The sequence below is a fragment of the Myodes glareolus genome, chromosome 20, assembly GCF_982192425.1.
Source record: "Myodes glareolus chromosome 20, mMyoGla1.1, whole genome shotgun sequence".
NCBI lineage: Eukaryota > Metazoa > Chordata > Mammalia > Rodentia > Cricetidae > Myodes > Myodes glareolus.
The window spans coordinates 57321170-57340386 of NC_142045.1; the positions used below are offsets into that span (position 1 = coordinate 57321170).

General features: G+C 35.9%; 1 protein-coding gene across 6 annotated transcripts in view; it reads left to right on the forward strand.

Annotated features, from left to right (window-relative positions):
* Nlgn1 (neuroligin 1) overlaps positions 1 to 19217 on the forward strand; it is an 863960-nt gene that overhangs the window by 404802 nt on the left and 439941 nt on the right. The window lies entirely within an intron of this gene.

Sequence of the window (19217 nt, forward strand, 5' to 3'; positions counted from 1 at the left end):
TAATTATAATTAGTTTATCATGCTACTAAAGACTATATAGTTCAAAACAATTTTTCTTAACTCCTTGCAAACCAATTTTAATAAACTTTGTTTATATTCTGTTCAGTCTGGTTACTGATAGTTGATGATTCTTATAACTAACCACGTATTTGACACGATAGTAAGGCTTAAAATACTATAAAATAGAAGGCATACCTACCTATTGCTTTTGTGTGGTCAGCTGTCACCAACACCAATCAAGTTAATAATATTCATTGTTATGAAGAATGAAAAGTAGTCACAACATTGTCATTTAAAAAAGTTTTATTAATGGGAAGGTGAACTGAATGATAGGTGAACTGAATGAACTGAGGATAGTAATTTATATACTTTATTGTGATAACATCTAACTTAATTTCTATTTTGAAGGCATGGTATATATAAAACTAAAAGCCTGAACTTTAAAAAAATAGAAATAAAATGTATATGATGGGTAATGAGGACATGCTCAAAAGGATCTGTATCTGAACTCTAGGAGATTCTGGTCAAGGGGATTCACTGAGTCTGTGGTATAATGTACATTCACATATTTGTAAGCAACAACGATTAATGAAAAAGTGGCCATGAATTTGAACAAGAACAAGGGGAGCATATGGGAGGATTTGGAGGAAGACAGGGAAATTGTAGTCTCAAAAATAAAAGAAAAAAAGTAAGCGAACGATTTTCAAACTTTGCACTTTGAATTTTTTAGAGAAATGCTTGTCTTTTCTGTCATTCCCATCTGCCTCAATTAAAAACAACTCTCTAAAACCAAAATAATAAAAATAGGCACATATGCAAAAATAATATATAATAACATGCCAAATTTTCTATGTTGTTGATTTCCTACTTTGTATCCGTGTATGTTATTGGATCACACAAAGGAAATTACTCTGCTCTTCACCTCAGATTCTCTTCATGGATTCCTAGTTTTTGGACAAGACCCTGAATTTACTGATAAGAAGAAAGCATACCATCATTTCTTTATTGTTTATTTTTTCCACATTGTTCTTGCCTTGAAAAACTGAAGAAATTTGTAACAAATGGAGACATAACAAATAGGCTGTAATTTATACTTGGAAAATTAAACACTTAAAAAGAATTGTGTGCCCCATTATTCAAAAAGCATTTCAAAGGGCAAGGCTTTGCTTGTCTTAATCACCACTGTCATGCAAAGGTATGGTGCATAATAATCAAATGATACACTAGTAATTTTTCTCACATTATACTACCGGGAAATTTATCATATGAGCTGTATTATTTTTTTTTGCAACATAGAGTAATACTAGATTTGAGTGGAAATTATGTTACTAGAAAATGTAGAACTATATTCAGTTCAGTATAGTTCTTGTGTCAATTTTCAATAAATCCAAAAGCTTAGCAGTAAATGCTCGGATTTCTACAAGGCCATTCAACAAAGTGCAAACCAAACCCAGTAAGTCAATATAAGCCAATTTGGTGATTTTAGTTATAAAAGGTGAAACCAAAAATGAAATTCAGGAAAGCAAAAATTTATGGTGATCATAGATTTGTCCTGGAACATAGCAGTTGTTTCAGCTGAGTGTAATAAAGTGTAGGTGGGAATCAATTTTGATTGAGTGCTAGAATGAACACCCTGGAGGAGAGAGATTGTTTATTCGGGGAAAACTTAACAAAAATCTAGCTAACTGAAACTTTGAACAATAAGCTGTATGTTTGTTATTTTTATTCTACATACTACCTACAATGTGTTTGATGTAGGTTAGAGAATTGTCAGCATGTCCCAAATGCCATACGTTAGAAATGACAAAGCAGTAATTGTCAGTTAGTGTAGCTATGAGGAGAGTTTCTGTCAGACATGTTTCAGGTATCTCTGTTGAGTTATCCACTGTAAACTGTTTAGTGGTCTGCACAGAGTTCTGTTCACTGCTGAGGGCTTTATAAACATTCCATCTGCAGCCGTAAGGGATGTGTGGGATGCAGCAGCTAAATGGAAATCAGCATACGATGTTCACGAGATAGCAGCTTAGTGCATCTTCAACTTCTGAGTTAGACATGGTTCTAGAAGAGAAATGTCCTCGAGACCAGATGCTCTGTGGGGCCCCGGATAGGTGACCCCTAGGGACGCATCACTGCCTTGCCAATACCATGTGTCTCTTCTACAATAGGAAAGACTTACATTAAAGCCTAGAAAATTCTATATACTCCTGTCAGTCATTCTCTTGGGTTGGTCTCTACTGAATCTCTCCCACTCAACATGGCTGATGTGTATGGAATTTTCAGGTTTCTTCATTTCATGTTGACAACTAGCTTAGACTGGTAGTTGTAGCAACAGCAATAATAATCACAGTCGTGTTTGCTAGGGACCAGCTGAACCCTTGTGTATTCAGGGGGAATTAAAAATCTTTCTTTTATACACACTGACAAAGATTTTATCAAATTTGTCAATGTTTTAATGATGAGATTAATCAAAACCTCACTATAATTTAACATTCAAGTTATAATTTGAAGACTTTAGGACTCAGTATAATTATATTGATTATATAAGATTATATATAACAATATAAGTTTATATAATAATCTTACATTGTTTTTTACTCACCAATATGGTCACATGTAGGCTCTGACCTTTTTAAAAGAATGTACTTTGTTTTATTAATCCTCAAAAAAATGTTCAAATACTGATAATAAGTGAAGTATGTGACTTATAAGTTTCTTATTTATTAAGATCAATGATTTATAAATAACAATGTTGAATGTAGATTCCCCCACTCCTAGGCAAGGCTTTTCTGGGGCTAGAATGTAGTAGCTAGTCCCCATTTCCACAGTTGGTAGCCGCTCTCTTAATTAATCCATTCATCTGTTCACTCATGAGCTCCACACACATCTGTAAAGGGCCCTCAAAAATCTCTTATTACGTGGTCACAAACATGGATAAATCAGACTGAATACGACCTCTTTCCAGGTCATGGTAAGAAAGGGAGAAAGGCGTTTAATGTTGATATGTTCACAATTTTGAGAAGTTGTGTTTCTGAAAAAGCAATGGAGTGCTGAGACAATAATTCATCTCTGCAGCTGTCTGTGGAGGCAAACTACATATAAAGAGAACGACATCATTTTGTCTCTCATGGTCCGGATTTTCTAATGCGTTCAAAAAGGTAAAGATTTAGAGTCAGGGAAAAATATTCCAAAACAGTTCTAAGAGCATTAAAGGTTTAAATTCTTAGGTTTAAAGAAGCAGATAGAAATGTGGAAGTATTAGCAATTAGACTCACCACAAACAATACATCTCAAAACAAATCAATTTAAGAAACTACACTACTACTGCTGTTTAAAAATGATATTAGTCTTTTCCTAAGATAGCTCTTTCTGTATTCCAAACACACAAGAACTTGGATCCTGAGTACTGCAGTTTTGCTGGACTTTTGAATTGCGCTTTTTTCCTTCTGTAGCCCCTGCTTACCCTAACCTGAGGACCTGGCTTCCTTTCCTCCCTTTCATTGGTTTGCATTAGAAATAGACGATCTCATTTGCACGCACATGTAGTTCTGCTGTCCCGGCTGTCCCCAGTCTTCCCGTGGACTACCTACTATGCAAACATCTGGGCATGTCTCCAAGTCTTCCTGTGTACTACCGACTCTGCAGATATCTGGGTACTCCTCCTCCTGTCATTGTCTTCTTATTCTGAATTATCCCACTTTATTTTTGTTTTATTAAAGACAGTGGTACTAGAGCCTTTCTTTGAGCCGTGCTTCCGCATCTTGGGTTTTCCAGATGACCCCAAATCATCCAGTTCCAAACTCACATGCAATTCTGTCACACATTCCAGCCTGGCAGAGTCCCTTAAAACAGTGTTCTCTCTCTCTCTCTCTCTCTCTCTCTCTCTCTCTCTCTCTCTCTCTCTCTCTCTTTCTCTCTTTCTTTTTTTCCCAGTTCTTCTCTCTCAACAGTTAACACAATTTCTTGAGTCCATTCCATAGGGGCTTTTGTTGTTTGCTTTTCCTGCAATTTTCAAGTCTGTTAAAGAATATTGCTATTTTATAAGCAGAGATTGCCCTCTATGTAGGTCATTTTCCTGCTTCCATGACAAACTACCTGGATAAATCAACATCATCTTGGAGCTTTCAGTTTATATGTTCTTGGCATCATTACTTTGATCTACCTGTGGATGAATCAACATCATTGATGAGAGTACAAGAACCTACAGAGAATAATGCTCATAGAGTGTAGGTATTAGAGAAAAGGCAGAATACCAATATTCCCTTCAGTGACAAACCCCATTACCAAAATTAGAAGCAATTAGTTATGACAGAAAAAGATATGTAGTTGCATAATGCATTAAATTATTCAAGAATTTTTAAGTTTTTGACTCTGTGAAAATAAGCTTTAAAAAGACATATTATTTCATTTTTGCAGTTATTAATTTCACTGCTGTATTGTGTATGCAAGGAAAGAGGGGTGTGAGGCTCTGAGTGTGCATGTCATGTGTGTCTGTTCAGGTCACAGGACAAGACATAGAGTTGAGTCATTTCTCTCCTTCCACCATGTGGGTCCTTAGACATGTACTAACTTCCCTCCCTTGAGCCCTACTTCCTGAAGGTTTCACTGTTTCCTAGTGACACCACAAGGGGGGACAAACCTTTTAACGTATGGGCATTGGGGTACATTTAAGATCCAAACTATAACCAGTTCTGCAGGCCTTTAAAGAAGTGTCATCCACTCAAGACAGGCCATGCATCTTGTATTCTGTCGTGGCTATTTTAACTTGCTACATGCTCCCCACTTCTCAGTCATCAGGGTCAAGTTCATCCTGTTGGAGATCATTCAGATCAAGGTGGCTCTTGTCTTCCCTCTGCTCCCATAGCTCAGCCAGCCTGTTCGTCATAGTGGTTAGTGGTATTGTTGTGTACATTAACAGTTCCAGGGGTATAAGTTCTAATCTACAAGTTAAAATATAATTCCAACATCTTACCAAATTTCCTAAACCCTCAAAGCCTGGAAGAGTATTTTGCATGCATAACAAAGTCTTCACTAACCCTGTAATTGAATGCACTGTGCTTTTCCTACGGTAGGTGCACAGGGAATAAAGAACTGGGGCTGATGGTGAGACTGTTGGCAGGAAAGAGCAGCAACCACATGTAAAAGGCACATTTTATATTCCTTGTAAATGAGATGGAGCTTTTTAAAGATAAACACAGTGTGCTCCATTAGCAGAGGCAAAAAAGCTCCCTGGATATCTAGATCCAAATGTTTCCTATCCTAGAACTATTATTCATGAAAGCTATAACTGAGTAAAACTCATGAGTTTTTTTCTCTATTGCCATGAACTTATCGCATGTGTTCTTCAGATACTTGCTCTATGTTTGAGGTGATGGAAAACACTGATACTAAAGAACCTGAAGAGAGCAGTAAATATTGATCCTTGAAATCTGATAGGTGCAGTATCACAGAAAAATAACTCTTGTATTTACAGATACAAAAAACTGCAGATCTTAAAAACGTGGTGAACTTTGCTGAGGGTGTGTGCAGGTAGAAATTACACAGATAGTCTTCTCTGAAAGCCCTCCTACACACACAGCTCCAGGACCAGTTAGTGGCATGAGGCCCAGAGATTTACTGTAAGAAAATACCTGAAATGCATATGAAGCAATGCTTCTGAAGGGATTTCTACATTTGTATAGCACAGAGGAAAGCCCTCAGATGAAATGTGTCCGAGAGATATTAATTTTTGTGTCATAGATCTTGGATTACTGTGTTTGATCTTGGGAAAATGGCATCTTGTAAAGAAAATTTCTTTTTTTCTTAGTGAATTCAACACACTCAAATTGACTTGAGCCATTGAAAAGAATTCTTTGTGGTAACACTGCCATAATTAGCAGCAATTATTTCTGACAGAAAAAGAGATGTAGTGATTTTATATTATTTTATTCATGCTACAAATCTTTAGGTTTTTTGACTTTATATGAAGATAAACTTTAGGAGAGTTTGATTCTTTCCTTTTAATATAAAAATCTGTTTTGTTAGAGAGTTTTCCCACGAGACATGACACCCTGTTCTCTCCTAAATCACAAGGAGCCTGCTTTCTAGCATATATATGAAACTTAGTTGTTGCTGATGTTTGGAAATTAATCTGTGACATTGACTAAACTAGATGGTTATGAATGGCTCAGAATGGGTTTATTTTCAATTTGAAGTGTTTAGAAGGGTCACAGGCAGGCTGTGATTATATACTAATTTGTATTAAATTAGAAAAACATCGACTTACTCCCTTACATCTCTTAGTAACAATTCCCTCTAACTCATGCATATTCTTCTTTGGGGAATTAATTTATTAAGTGAATCCTTCATTTAAAAACATCACGAACCCTTTTCATGGACCTTCCTAGCCACGGTTTTGTAGGAATCTGTGCGTTGAGAAGGTGGCCACTTGTGAATAACACGTGCCAAGAGACGAGAAGGCGCTGAAAACTAAATGTCTGAAAACATTTCCAGAGGTGATTAATTTCAGCTAAATTCTACCAGCAATTCTTCCTCTTTCTTAGCTTTTGTATATTTATTTAATTAATTGTGTATGTGTGTGTGTGTGTGCGTGCGTGTGCATGTGTTCATGTGTGTGTGTGTGTGTGTGTGTCTGCGTGGCATGTAGCGGTCAGAGAGACCTCTGAGAACAACTTGCAGGGAAGGATTCTTTCCTTCCACCACCTGATCGCAGGCACCAGAGTCAGGTCCTCTGGTTTTTTCAGCAAGTACCTTTACCCAGTGGTCTGTCTTGCCAACAAGTACTGATTCCTTGAGATCAGAAGGGATGTGAACCTCCTAGCCAGTCACCAGAAAAATCAAGTATATTCTAAACTGTGAAAATGCTCCGTCATGCTTAGGGCTTTAAAGTCGACAAAGTTCAGACGTGGACTTAGCTTCCCAGTGTCCATTCTCCCATGAGCTCCGAGCCGATTTTGTTCCTCTATCTGTTCCCATAGGCTGATTCCAGAAGGGGCTGACCAAGACTGTCCTGGCCCAGAATCTCGGCAAGGGAGGGTAACAAATTTAGTTATCTCCTACTAAAGGATACGTTTTAAAAAAATACATACATGAAACCGTATAGAGACTAAGCAGGTCACACACATGTGGATGTAACAACAAATGGAGAAAATGGCCATGAATCTGAACAAGAGTAAGCACGAGGACTCACAAGGAGGGTTGGAAAGAGAAAGAGAAGGGAGTAATTAGATTTTATTATCAAAAATAAAAGAAAGAATTGAAAAAAAAGCGTTAGATTGGGGTGGTTTCTCTGTGAGCTTTATATAAGTAATTGCTCTCAGTAGTATTGATTTTGGCGAAGATGACAACTGACTGTCACTTTGCTAATGTGGGCAGACAAGAGGGTCAGTCTCTCTCGGTTAGCCCAGTGTGTCTATAGCAAGAACAGTTTGCTTAGCTTTGGAAATATGGCATTGTATGAAGGAGAAATCAAGGTTTTTCTCCTCTTCTACTCAGGTCTACTTGCTCTGCTTTACTTTTAATACTGGTTTCTAACTTTGTTGTTCTAGTTTAAATCACTTACAGGTCTTACGGTTTTCAATAGAATTAAAATTTGATGATGATGTTCAGTGCTCCGAGTAGTTATTTTCTTTTAGCTCAGTTGTTACTCATTAGACATTAGCAGAAATTCTTAATTGCCTTAAGATCAACACGTTTCAATTAAAATTGTCTTGAGTTTTGTTTTAAACTTTGTATGTGTGCAAATTTTGTTCTTGACAAATAGATATAAACAAATTTTCTAGTTTCCAGTCTTCATAAGTTCTGCAAATTCTCCTCTTGTAAATGGTGTGGCAAGAATCAACTGCAATTCACACATGCAGTCTTAAACTGCCCAGTAGCCACTGAAAAGACATTAAAAGAAGCAACTAGAACTTATTTCACTTATCCTAGTACCCCTGAATATTTCTAACTTGCATCAATGTCAAATTGTTAATATTTTCAATTGTTTTGAAACTTAAGAGTGTTTCAATTCAAACACCAACTTTATAGTAGATAAAATAATTCATAATAATTTATAATTCTATGAAACAATAAAGGCATATTCAACAGATAACATTAGTGTTGGGGTTGATTTTGAATGTTTAAGTAAATTACAATAAAGTACATCAGTAATTTGAGCCAAATGCCAAGTGCCAGTAGTCTCCTGAAGCCAGTGACTACCAACATGGACAGCATGTCTTTGTATACTTATAGTAAACCTTACATAATTGTTAAAAGGAATAGTCAAAGTAAGAACTCCTCATTCAAAGATCCATTAATCTTATTCATTTGTATATTTATTGTGATATAATAGCATATATAGTTAAATGCATAGACGATATAAGCTGGGAACTATATTGCATCCAAGGCTTGGGGATCAGAGGAAGGGGCAACACAAGTACTTCAGGGAGACCTCATCTTAGACAAACAAACCCCATTTCATACCAAAGAGAAGGACGAGAATAAAGCACATATTAACATTTGTTATTTTATCACTAATTTTCAAAATGAAACAAAACAGATCTCTTAAAATACATGTGTTAGATAATCCTTGCTGCTTCTTAAGCATTCATATTCCATTTTTTCCATTTTTCATCCAGGGGTTTGGAGGCCTCAGGTCAGATTTAATGCCTGGTTTTAATGTCTGTTGCAGCAAAAAAAAAAAAAAAGAAGACTCACAAACACAACGGTGCAATAACACAGTTAAGGAACAGTGCGTTGTTAATCACTGCATAGTTAAAGCTACATAATTGTCTTGATAATTCTGAGGGCTGAATACTTGTCAAACAGGACTAAATCGTCATGGTTTCTACTTTGTGACATCGTTGGCTACAAGCTTATTCTCAAGAGCAGAAAGAAAGGAAAACCTGTCAGCTTTGCCATTTTTCTGTGACTCTGGTCGTCATAAAATCTTCATTCTCTGGCTTATCTGCAAGCTTCCTTTGAAACTGCCTGTCCCTTGTAAGTGCCAGTTTTAATAAATTAGGCAACATAGACAGTAAATCCACTTAGCTAGGTTTACAGCTTTGCAATATGCCTTGCCACAAAGAAAGTAGGCCAGAACTTTAATGGGCAAAGTCCCCTCTGTCCTCAGAGACCTCCTGCACCAGGAATAAGATTTGTGTGTTCTGGGGGTGGGGAAACTGGCAAATGATGTTTTTTATTTGCATATGCAGACAAGACTTCAATATTATATACATATATATGTGTGTATATATATGCATATATATGTATGTATGAATATACTTTGTAAGATAATATATTTTTCAGTAAGTGCAATTGCAGATATTGCTATTTTTCCACTTTGGCACTACCCCCATAGGCATGCCAGTATTACTGACACAGGCTGTGCATTATCATGTGTATTTCAATTAATTGATCAACGTGGTGCACTGATAATCCCAATGCCGTGGTGCGAGGACGTCCCTCTCAGTCACTATTGCAGTCCGTGTGTCTCATTTTCCCACCCGTAGGCTTGGATTTATGTGCCCTTTTCAGCTCTCTGACTATCTCACACCTGACAGGCACTGAGTGGCCCGTGACTCTCTAGACGGCTTGGAAGTGTGCACAGGAGGACAGCACAGAGCCGTGACACAGAGCACGGTGCGGAGATTAAGGGCCCTGTTTAAAACTCTCCTTCAGTCAGCATTAACTTCCTACACAGTTAGAGCTGTGGCCTCGCATGTCTTTAATTCGGGGGTCTGGAAAGTATTGGAAACACCAGTCAAGAAAAGTTAGCATCTTAATGGGTGTTTTAAGGTGTTGGTTTCATGGCAGGGCTTTATTTTAAAAAAATAAAAATAAAATTATGTCTGTCTTTTCTTTTTATCACATTTTATTTATTTGTGTATTATTATTTGTGTGTGTGTGTGTCTGTGTGTGTGTGTGTGTGTGTGTGTGTGTGTGTGTGTGTGTGTAGGCCAGAGGAAAACTTCCTGGAATTGGTTCGGAAGCATGATTTCCAAAGATCAAATTCAAGTGTTTAGTATTTGCCTTTACCCTTGCAGCCTTCTTGCTGGTCTTCCTTCACTTTTTCAGTATTAGGATTGAAGCCAGGGCCTTGGGCATAGATGACCAGAGCAATACCCTCTCCTGTCTCAACCTTAGCCCCACCCCTTCTTTTTATATAAAAATCATGAGCCAGTGAAAAGGAGCATTGCATTCCCACTCCACGCTGAGGAGAAACTTTGAATGTTGGCCATTTGCTTCCATCCCAGCGGGTGGCAGCTAAGTGTCTGGCAACATAAGGAGAGGGTTTTCTTACTAGTTTGCCTTTTGTTCTATTTCGCTAACATATAAGGTCCTTTAGTATTGAAAACTAATTGATGTTTACGCCCTGTTCTCAAAAGCTCAAGAAGTTCCTGGACACATTAACTGGATTCTGGTCCATGTCTAACATGATTTTTATTTACATGACGTTCTGTGCTCTTTTGCACTAATGAGAAGGGGAACTTGGAGGATTAGGTCTAAGAAATAGAAAATTAAAATCTCCACACTCTGCAATTTTATCTTTCATAACTTGTCCTGGAATGCTTAGGTTTCCCAAGTGAATGTTTGTTAATCTTTTAGTGCAGAACATGTTTTGTCAAATAGGCAAGAGTCTAGTCTCCAACTGTGATTTCTGGTATTCAGACATTTCTTACAGTTGAGCCAGACAGAACTTGTCCAGAGTGACTACAGAGGAATAGACAGGATCAATTATAAAGGTTGCGAACATCCTAGTTTTCTTAATACAGCCCTAGGAGTCCATATTAATTCAAAACCTGACAAATTAATGTGATTTAAGACTGAATAAAAATGTTGCTAATATTTAGATGGTCTCCCTATTCCCACTATGCCTTCATTTCTTGGGGATGTAGTATACTCTGTGCTGTTGGAAGAATTAAAATTATCTTTAAAAGTTTGGGTTCAGTGAGGTATTCTCGGGGCCTCTTCGGAATGGTACTTTCCTTCTTATTGGATCCTGAATTAGTTCTTTGGAGAATGTGGTAAGACCCATAGCCTGAACAGTGAATTGTCCTCTGGCTTCCTGTATAGCTGTTACTCACTTCCTCAGGCCTGTATCCCTAGAATACGGTTTCCATCACAACAGGGCTAGTGTCATAGATTTTTGCCTTCAGAACTATGTGAACTAAGTGAGCACCCCACTTTCTTTTGTAAAGTTGAATGACCTCAGGTAGGTTGTTACAGAAAAGAGACTAATATGTGTATGGTGCATGCTTAAAACATAAAATATATTTGTAATTTCATTTGTTAGTATGTGTATGGTGTTGTGTCTATCTTTCTGTCTGTGTGTCTCTCCCTTTCCATTCCGTTTCTCTCTGTGAGTTTGTGTGTGTGTGTGTGAGAGAGAGAGAGAGACAGAGAGAGACAGAGAGAGACATACACACACACACACACACACACACACAGAGAGAGAGAGAGAGAGAGAGAGAGAGAGAGAAAACTACTATAGTAAATGACCACCAACTTGTTTACTGAAGCTAAGTCTACCATGTGTGAGCCAGATAAACATGAATGCTGCTGGTACAGTTCGGTCTGAGTCTCACGGCTAGTTAGCCAGGAATGCTGAAGTCCAAGACCGAAAGAGAGAAGACACAGCTGGAAGAGCTGTTTTTGCCTATTTATTTTATGCAAGTCTTAAAATTATCTGATATGAAGTGGCTAGCCCTGAAATCATATACTTATAAGGGACACTAAACAAATTTAGCAAATTGTATTTAGATATTATATGTTTGTATGTTTATCTAACAGTAGCAATTAAGGAAAAAAAGAGACCATGATTTTGAGAGGTAACAAAGGAGCATGGGATGGATTGGAAGGAAGAATGAGAAGAGGTGGGATCCTATAATCATGTGATTATATTATAATTTTTTTAAATAAATATTTTTATAAATCTGAAGAGACATTAGAAGATGCTGATCAGAACAGAGAGGGCAGAATTTTTCTCCCTGAATGTACTGATCAAATACAAATGTCTTCTAGGTGTAAGGTCACAGAAACACCTAGAAATATTTTATCACTTATCTGGGTATCAATTAACCCAGTTATACTGGTAGGTAAAATACACTAAAACAAATCAATATATTGTTTTCTTAAAGGAAAGAAGATTAAAAGATTCATTAAATCTTGAGTTTGCAAACATAATGGGGTTGATTCTTATACTTTAAATACTGTATTCATAAAATACATAATTGTAAAGAACAGGAAACAAGCATATGATGTGGATATTTATTTATCTACGCATTTGCTTTGCAGGCTTTCTTTTATTTTGTAAATCCTGCAAAGTATCTCTTGGTGTAAATAAGTTTACAGGTACTCTAAAAACATAGGAGAATTTTTAAATAGTAGAATTGAAGTGTATGCCCAGATTTGGGGATTACATTCTAAGTGATTAAAGGACAAAATGTTGAGAACTGTCCTAGGTATTTGGTGTCCTTTAATAGTTATCCTAAAAGATATTTAGGGAATATCTTACTAGGGTAGGTCCTGTTTAGTGTGGTCTTCCTCCAGAAGTCTTACAAGTTAAATACATGGTTCAACTCAAGTAGTGCTACTGAAAGGCGGTTGGAATGTGATGACAGTGGCGTTAGCAGTGGGTGCATTCATGATTAAAGAAAATATTAGAGAGCATAAGCTGATAGGATGGAGTAGAACACTTGGGCATGCCGGATCCTGATCCTGTTCTCTCTTTCTGCATCTCACTTCATCCTGACCACTGTACATTGATCTTCTGTGTCTTACTATGTGCCTCTCTCCATGATGATCGTGTTTTCTATCAAGCTGACCACAATAGCAGCTATCAGTGAAGCTCATTGATGCATTGAATGTCTCAAACCACAAGACATTCAATTCAAGACAACCTAACACATCTTCCTTTAAGTATCTATTTAAGTTTGCATATTAAGTGTCCTACACCCTAGTAGGCAGAGGGAACTGACTGCAGTGGCTTGAATGAAATGTTGCCTACATGAGGTTTAATGTGGGGTACCCAGCTGTCACTGCTGTTTGTGAGATTGTGAAAGATTTGCAAGTGGAGACTAGTGGTGAAAATGAGATTGTGGATCTGCTAATTTATGAGAATGAAAATTATACTATGACCTTATTTTTGGCAAAAGCTTCTATCTCTTTATTTGCTGAGATTTCAGGAAGCTGTCTCACAGTTTTGCCACACTTGATCACCTCACTACACCATCCCAATGGGTTGGAACGACTTGCCTCCAGAACTACCCCACCTTGATGGACTGTCACTCCTTCCACAACTTTTTAAGCTATTTCTTCTCAGGTATTTGTTCACAGGAATGACGACATTAATTAGTACAAAATATTGATACTGACACTGGGGTTTGTTGTTGTGATTAAATTCCCCAGATGTTTCACAAATTGTATTAATTGATTTGTGGAAGGAGTGTGAATGAGTTTAGAGTGGGTACTAAAAGTGCACTAATATGCCCTAAGTAGAGTTTGACAGGCAGAAGTTTGACTGGCTCAAATGTTGATAGGAACGTAGACAGTGCATGCAAGGCCAATTGCGTGTCAGAAAGCCTTAGCATTCATCCGTATCATCTAGATTTTTATTATGTGTATAATGGTTTTAAAATTTACCTGTGTTATTTTTCTTCCTCACAGTAAATAGGTAATTGATCCCACAATGCTTTTCTCAGTGGTTATTGCTATTGTATTACCTATTTGTGAAATCCCAGCCAGTTATAGAATTACTGGAAATATGAAATACGATTAAAACATGGCTTTAAATTCAATCAGTTTACCAATATTTTTCCATGTATTTAAATTATGTTTATCAGGCTTTACTTCTATGTGTTAAAGAAATACTTACACAGTCATCTATTCACACAGCCCAAACTGTATTTGTGGATTTTTATACCTCTCTAATTTCATAGATCACCTAATAGGATTCCCACTCAGCTCCCAGAATGTCATGAGATAATGGCATTCACATTTTGATATAGTCTTAGTCAAGGGAGGTCATGTAGCCAGTGAAGCAGAGCGAGGAATGAAGACTGCCATTCTTGAATCTTTTCCATCAAAATGGCAAAATGGATCTGTAATAAACAATAGCTTAGTGGCTTGGGAAGCCTGCTGCATCCACTGCAGCACACAGACAGCGAGTTCTTTATGAAATGGGCTCCCATTTCTATGTCCTGACCAGCAAAATGGATTGTCACTATGCATTTCCTTAAAGCAAATGATTGCTTTATTATTTTTGAAATATGATGACACCATATAAGTAGGAAATATTATCAAAATCCAGTCTATTTAAGAAATGCAAAATAGCTGTTTTTAAAATATTATTTAATCATTTCAGATTTTTGAAGTTTATAAAAATAATATAGTGTTATAGAAATCAAAACATTCTGGAATTATTTAAATATTGTACTTTATATGCAAAATAGCACTAATTACAAATTGACTGCATGTAAATGTTGGTCAATATTTCTGCATGTTCTACTTGTAACTTCTGCATGTTTACGTTGTATTTACAACCAGAATCTTTAATAACTCAGAATTCCTACGGAGGATTGCTTCAGAATTTTCAGAGACTAACACAAGTTACTATCAATGCATAATAAATACATGCCTTCTGTAGCAAGAATAGCCGTCTCTTTCCAAGGTAACGAAGAATTGTGTTGCCTTCCAAAGAGACATCTTGTAATTACCACACTTGTCCTAGAGAGGTGTTATTTCACATTGCACTGCCTAATATAAGTCACAAATTTCAGCCTAATTTCGTATTTTAAAGTTAAAAGAAACAAAGAAAGAAACATTAGAAATACAGGTTGAAAGTACAAGTTTTCTATAACGGTTTTGTCCTAAGACAGCGCTGCAGGGTTGGGCAGGGCAGGCAGACACTGTGGCTCTGAGTTGGAGGCTCAGATCAATATTGGCATTGCCACTGGATACCGTCAGCATCTGAAAAATTAAATGTCTTGATACAATTTGAAATAATATAAACACAAAATTTGATGGAGAAAAATAAACAAAAACAAAAAAAACTAGACCAAACACAAAATTTCTAACTCATACACAGTGTTGGATATTCGCTGCATTAAAGGAAACTATTATTTCTTGGAACGCTGAATTTATCTAATTTTAAGGGCAATCTTGTGTATTTTCAGTTTTTCTAACTATTTCTATCAATTGCTAATATTCTCACAATTTTGAACCCTTGATGACTTCATTATTATTTTACCAGACCAGGGCTTTCTTTAGCTCTGCTTACCCTTGCATTTTCATCCTTAAAGTTCAGTGTCTGGACTGCAGGTGAATGCTTGCAGAGTTTACAAGGATATCAAGATCAAATTGTCAGCTCTAAAGTACTCCCTTCAAGGACTAGGTTTCTTCAAGTTATAAAAGTTTGCCACTGGGTGTCAATCTATTTTCTTAGTTACTCAATTTTATTATTATATTAAAAAGTACAAAGCTATTTTTAGCTCATATTAAGACATATTATTTTATTCAATCTGGTTCTAATATTAAAAGTCATGCCAGTGCTAGTAAAAATAAGCCAGAGGTAATGAGGTCTCAAAAAGAGCTCCAACGAAACTTGGGCTCCTCCTTCCCTGTATGTTCCCAGGACTTTCCAGGAAAAATTTGGGTTGCTTTTGCTTGCTTTTTTTCTTTCCACAAATTTCTTACACTAATAATGGCTGTGAAATGTTCTTGAATGAAGCATAGTTAAGGTTATTCCATCTCCCACAGCAGTAAGAGGTTATGATACTGGATAATTGTCACATAACAAGCACTCCTGAATAATACCATTTAGAAGTGGAATTATATGATGTCAGAAACAAGCAAAGAAAACTCACATTTCCTGGGAGTGGAACTCACAAAGCACATGTTTCTGACTGGGATACACAACAATACTTTGCCTAAAAGTTTGTTTGATTTTCATTTTAACGATGAAAAGTAATAGGTCTACATAAAATTTAGAATGATTTTTTGTGACCTACTGTTTATAATTTTGGTCCATTTTTAAAAATACCTATTAATATTTAAAACATAAAAATACATTGTATTCAATAGCTCTTAGTCTCATTGAAACATGCCACAAACCTTTGTAATTTGTTCTCTTTCAATGTTTATGACATATAAAATTTGAAATAATATTTTTTTTCAATCTGAAGTTAAGATTACTATAACTTCTCAAATAACTTTGTAATTATTTTCTGAATCTTAATCATTTTGGGCCCTTTTATTTTTGTAACTAAGTACAAGTGTTCTAAGATTTATTTTGTGACTAGGAATAAGAGAGATTGTGTCCAGGAACAAGTTTCATCTTAATTCCAAGTTTTCCTGGTGGTTGTCATTTACTTATTAGCTCATGTATTGCCTACATTGGAAATATTGTAATTTTAAATCTATAATAAGCTCACGTGCACTGTCTTCTGGAAGGCTGCTCTGCCTTTTAGGTTATCTGGGGTTCACATACCTACTTGAAGCTTATATAATGTAACTTGGTTATATTACACAATCGTTTGATACAGAGTATGAGGCTCTCTGTAACTCTTTGGTTTTTTTTTTTTCAGAAATCTGTGATGTTTATAAAAATCAGTTCACCGAGTTATAAACTATTAACACATTTTATTGGGATTTCATTAAACATTTACTTGGGAAGGAAATGACTTTCATAATTTTGCTACATAGAAAAGCAGACATTTTAACCACTTGATTTCAGAAAGACTATTTAGTGGCTTTTTGCCCTGACAAGGAATTCTTTTATATTCTCTAATGTGATGATGGCAACCGTGGGAGACCAGTGTCCTTTCTGGTGACTCTGCCACAGTGTTCTCCATGTCACCGCATTTGATCCTGACACCACAAGCAGGCAAACAGGGAAAGCCTGTCAGAAGCATTAGGGAGAGCTTATTCAAGCTACAAAAGTATTGTTTCCTTTTAATCACCCTTTTCATGATGTGGTAGGGCAGTATTTATAAAGTCAAGCAGGTGATGCAGCAAACTTACATAGTGCAGACACTCCTCATAGGTGTCTCAATAAGAGGCATAGCTCTACACTTCATCAGAGAGAAAAAAATCCTGAAAAGACCTCCGTGTTTTGAACCATGAACTTGCATCAGATACCTAATTCTGTGAGGCTAACCCAAATTTATGATAAATAATAATTTCTAAATATATCACAACAGACACTGTTTCAGAGCAGCATATTGAACATTCCCCATCATCCTTGTCATTTGTATAATCACAATTTATTTTGGACTTGTCAATAAACTTTGCAGCTGACAATGGACATTGCAAATATTTATCTAAAAATTTATAAACTTTAAAAAGATATTGCTTTAAGACATTAATTTATAATATGTGTTGCACCTTCTCATGCAATTATTGTCCCATTTTTGTGTTTTATAAGAGATTTTAAACCTTGATATTTTGTAGAGAAGAATGAAAAAGGAGAGTTGAGATTAAAATAAAAGCATTATTTAGCATAGTGGATAAAATGTTCTTTGTTAAAATTTTCCTGGTGAAGCCTTTCGAAGAAGTAGTAACAGCCAATATTTGACAAATTACTACATATAATAGAAAAAGATGGAACATTGCCAAATTCATTTATGATTCCACAGTCACTCTGACACCCAAGCCGCATAAAGATTAAACAAAAAAAGAGAGATTACAGACCAATTTATCTCATGAACATTGATGCAAAAAATACTTAATATAATACTTACAAACTGGATCTAAGAACACATTAAAAACATCATCTACCATGACCAAGTAGAATAGAAACAGGAATAGTTCAATGTATAAAAATCAAGGCATGTAACCCAATTTTCAAAGGAAAGAAAATTTCACATAAGCATTTAATTTGATGTCAAAAAAGCCTTTGAAAAAGTCCAACAAGATTTTGATAAAAGTTTTGGAGAAAGTATGGACACAAGGAACATAACTGAGTGTAATAAACACAATTTACAGCACCTTATAGCCAACAACAAATTAAATGGGGAGAAACTCAAAGCAAGTCCACTAAAATCAGGAAGAAGACAGGACTGTTCAGTACTTGAAATTTTAGCTAGAGCAATAAGACAACTGAAGATAATCAGGGGATATATCGGAAATGAAGAAACCAAGTCTCACTATTTGCAAATAATATGACAATATACATAAATGACCCCAAAAATTCTACCAGGGGACTCATACAGATGATAAATACTTTCAGCATGGTAACTGGATAAAAATAAAAATCAGTAGTTCTATATACTAATGACAAATGCCTGAGAAAGAAATCAGGTAAAGAACATCCTTCACTATAGTCACAAATAATATAAAATATCTTGAGGTAACGGGGTAACTTCTAACCAAACAAGTGAAAGTCTTGTATGACAAAATCTTCAAGGGTTTGGAGAAAAAAAATTGAAAAGTTATCAGAAGATCTCCCAAGCCCATGAATCAATAGAGTTAACATAGTAAAATTGGCAGTCTTACCAAAAGCAATCTATGGATTCAAGAATTCCTCATCCAAGTTCCAACACAATTCTTTACAGATTTTGAAATGATAATACTCAATTCATATGGAAAAACATACCTGAAAGCAATCCTGAAAAATAATAGAACTTCCAGAAGTATCTACATCCCTGACTTCAAGTTTTACTATAGCACTATAGTAATAAAACCTGCAAGTTATTGATATAAAACAGACATATTAATTAATAAAATTGAATCAAAGACCCAGATGCAAATCCATACACCTGTGGACACCTGATATTTTTATACTGAAGCCAGAAATACATAATGGAAAAAAGAAACAGCTTCAACAAATAGTGTTGTTCTAACCGGATGTCTGCATGTAGAAAAACGGGAAATAGATCTTTACTTATCACTCTGCACAAAAAGTCAAATGAACATGAGAGAAGACAAAGAGGGGAATATCCTGGATGACTGGCAAAAGAGAAAATGATCTAACCAGAACTCTGAATTCATGGGCACTAAGATCAACAACTGATAAATAGGAATTCATGAAACTTAAAAGCTTCTAGAAGGCAAAGGACACCATCAGTAGGACAAAATAGCAGACCACATAATAGGAAAAAATACTTTCTAAATCCACATAAAATAGAGGGCATATCCAAACTATATGCAGAACTCAAAAAACTAGAAATTTATAAACCAAACAATCCAATTTAAAAATGGAGTACATATCTAAACAGAGAATTCTCAATACAGGAATTCCA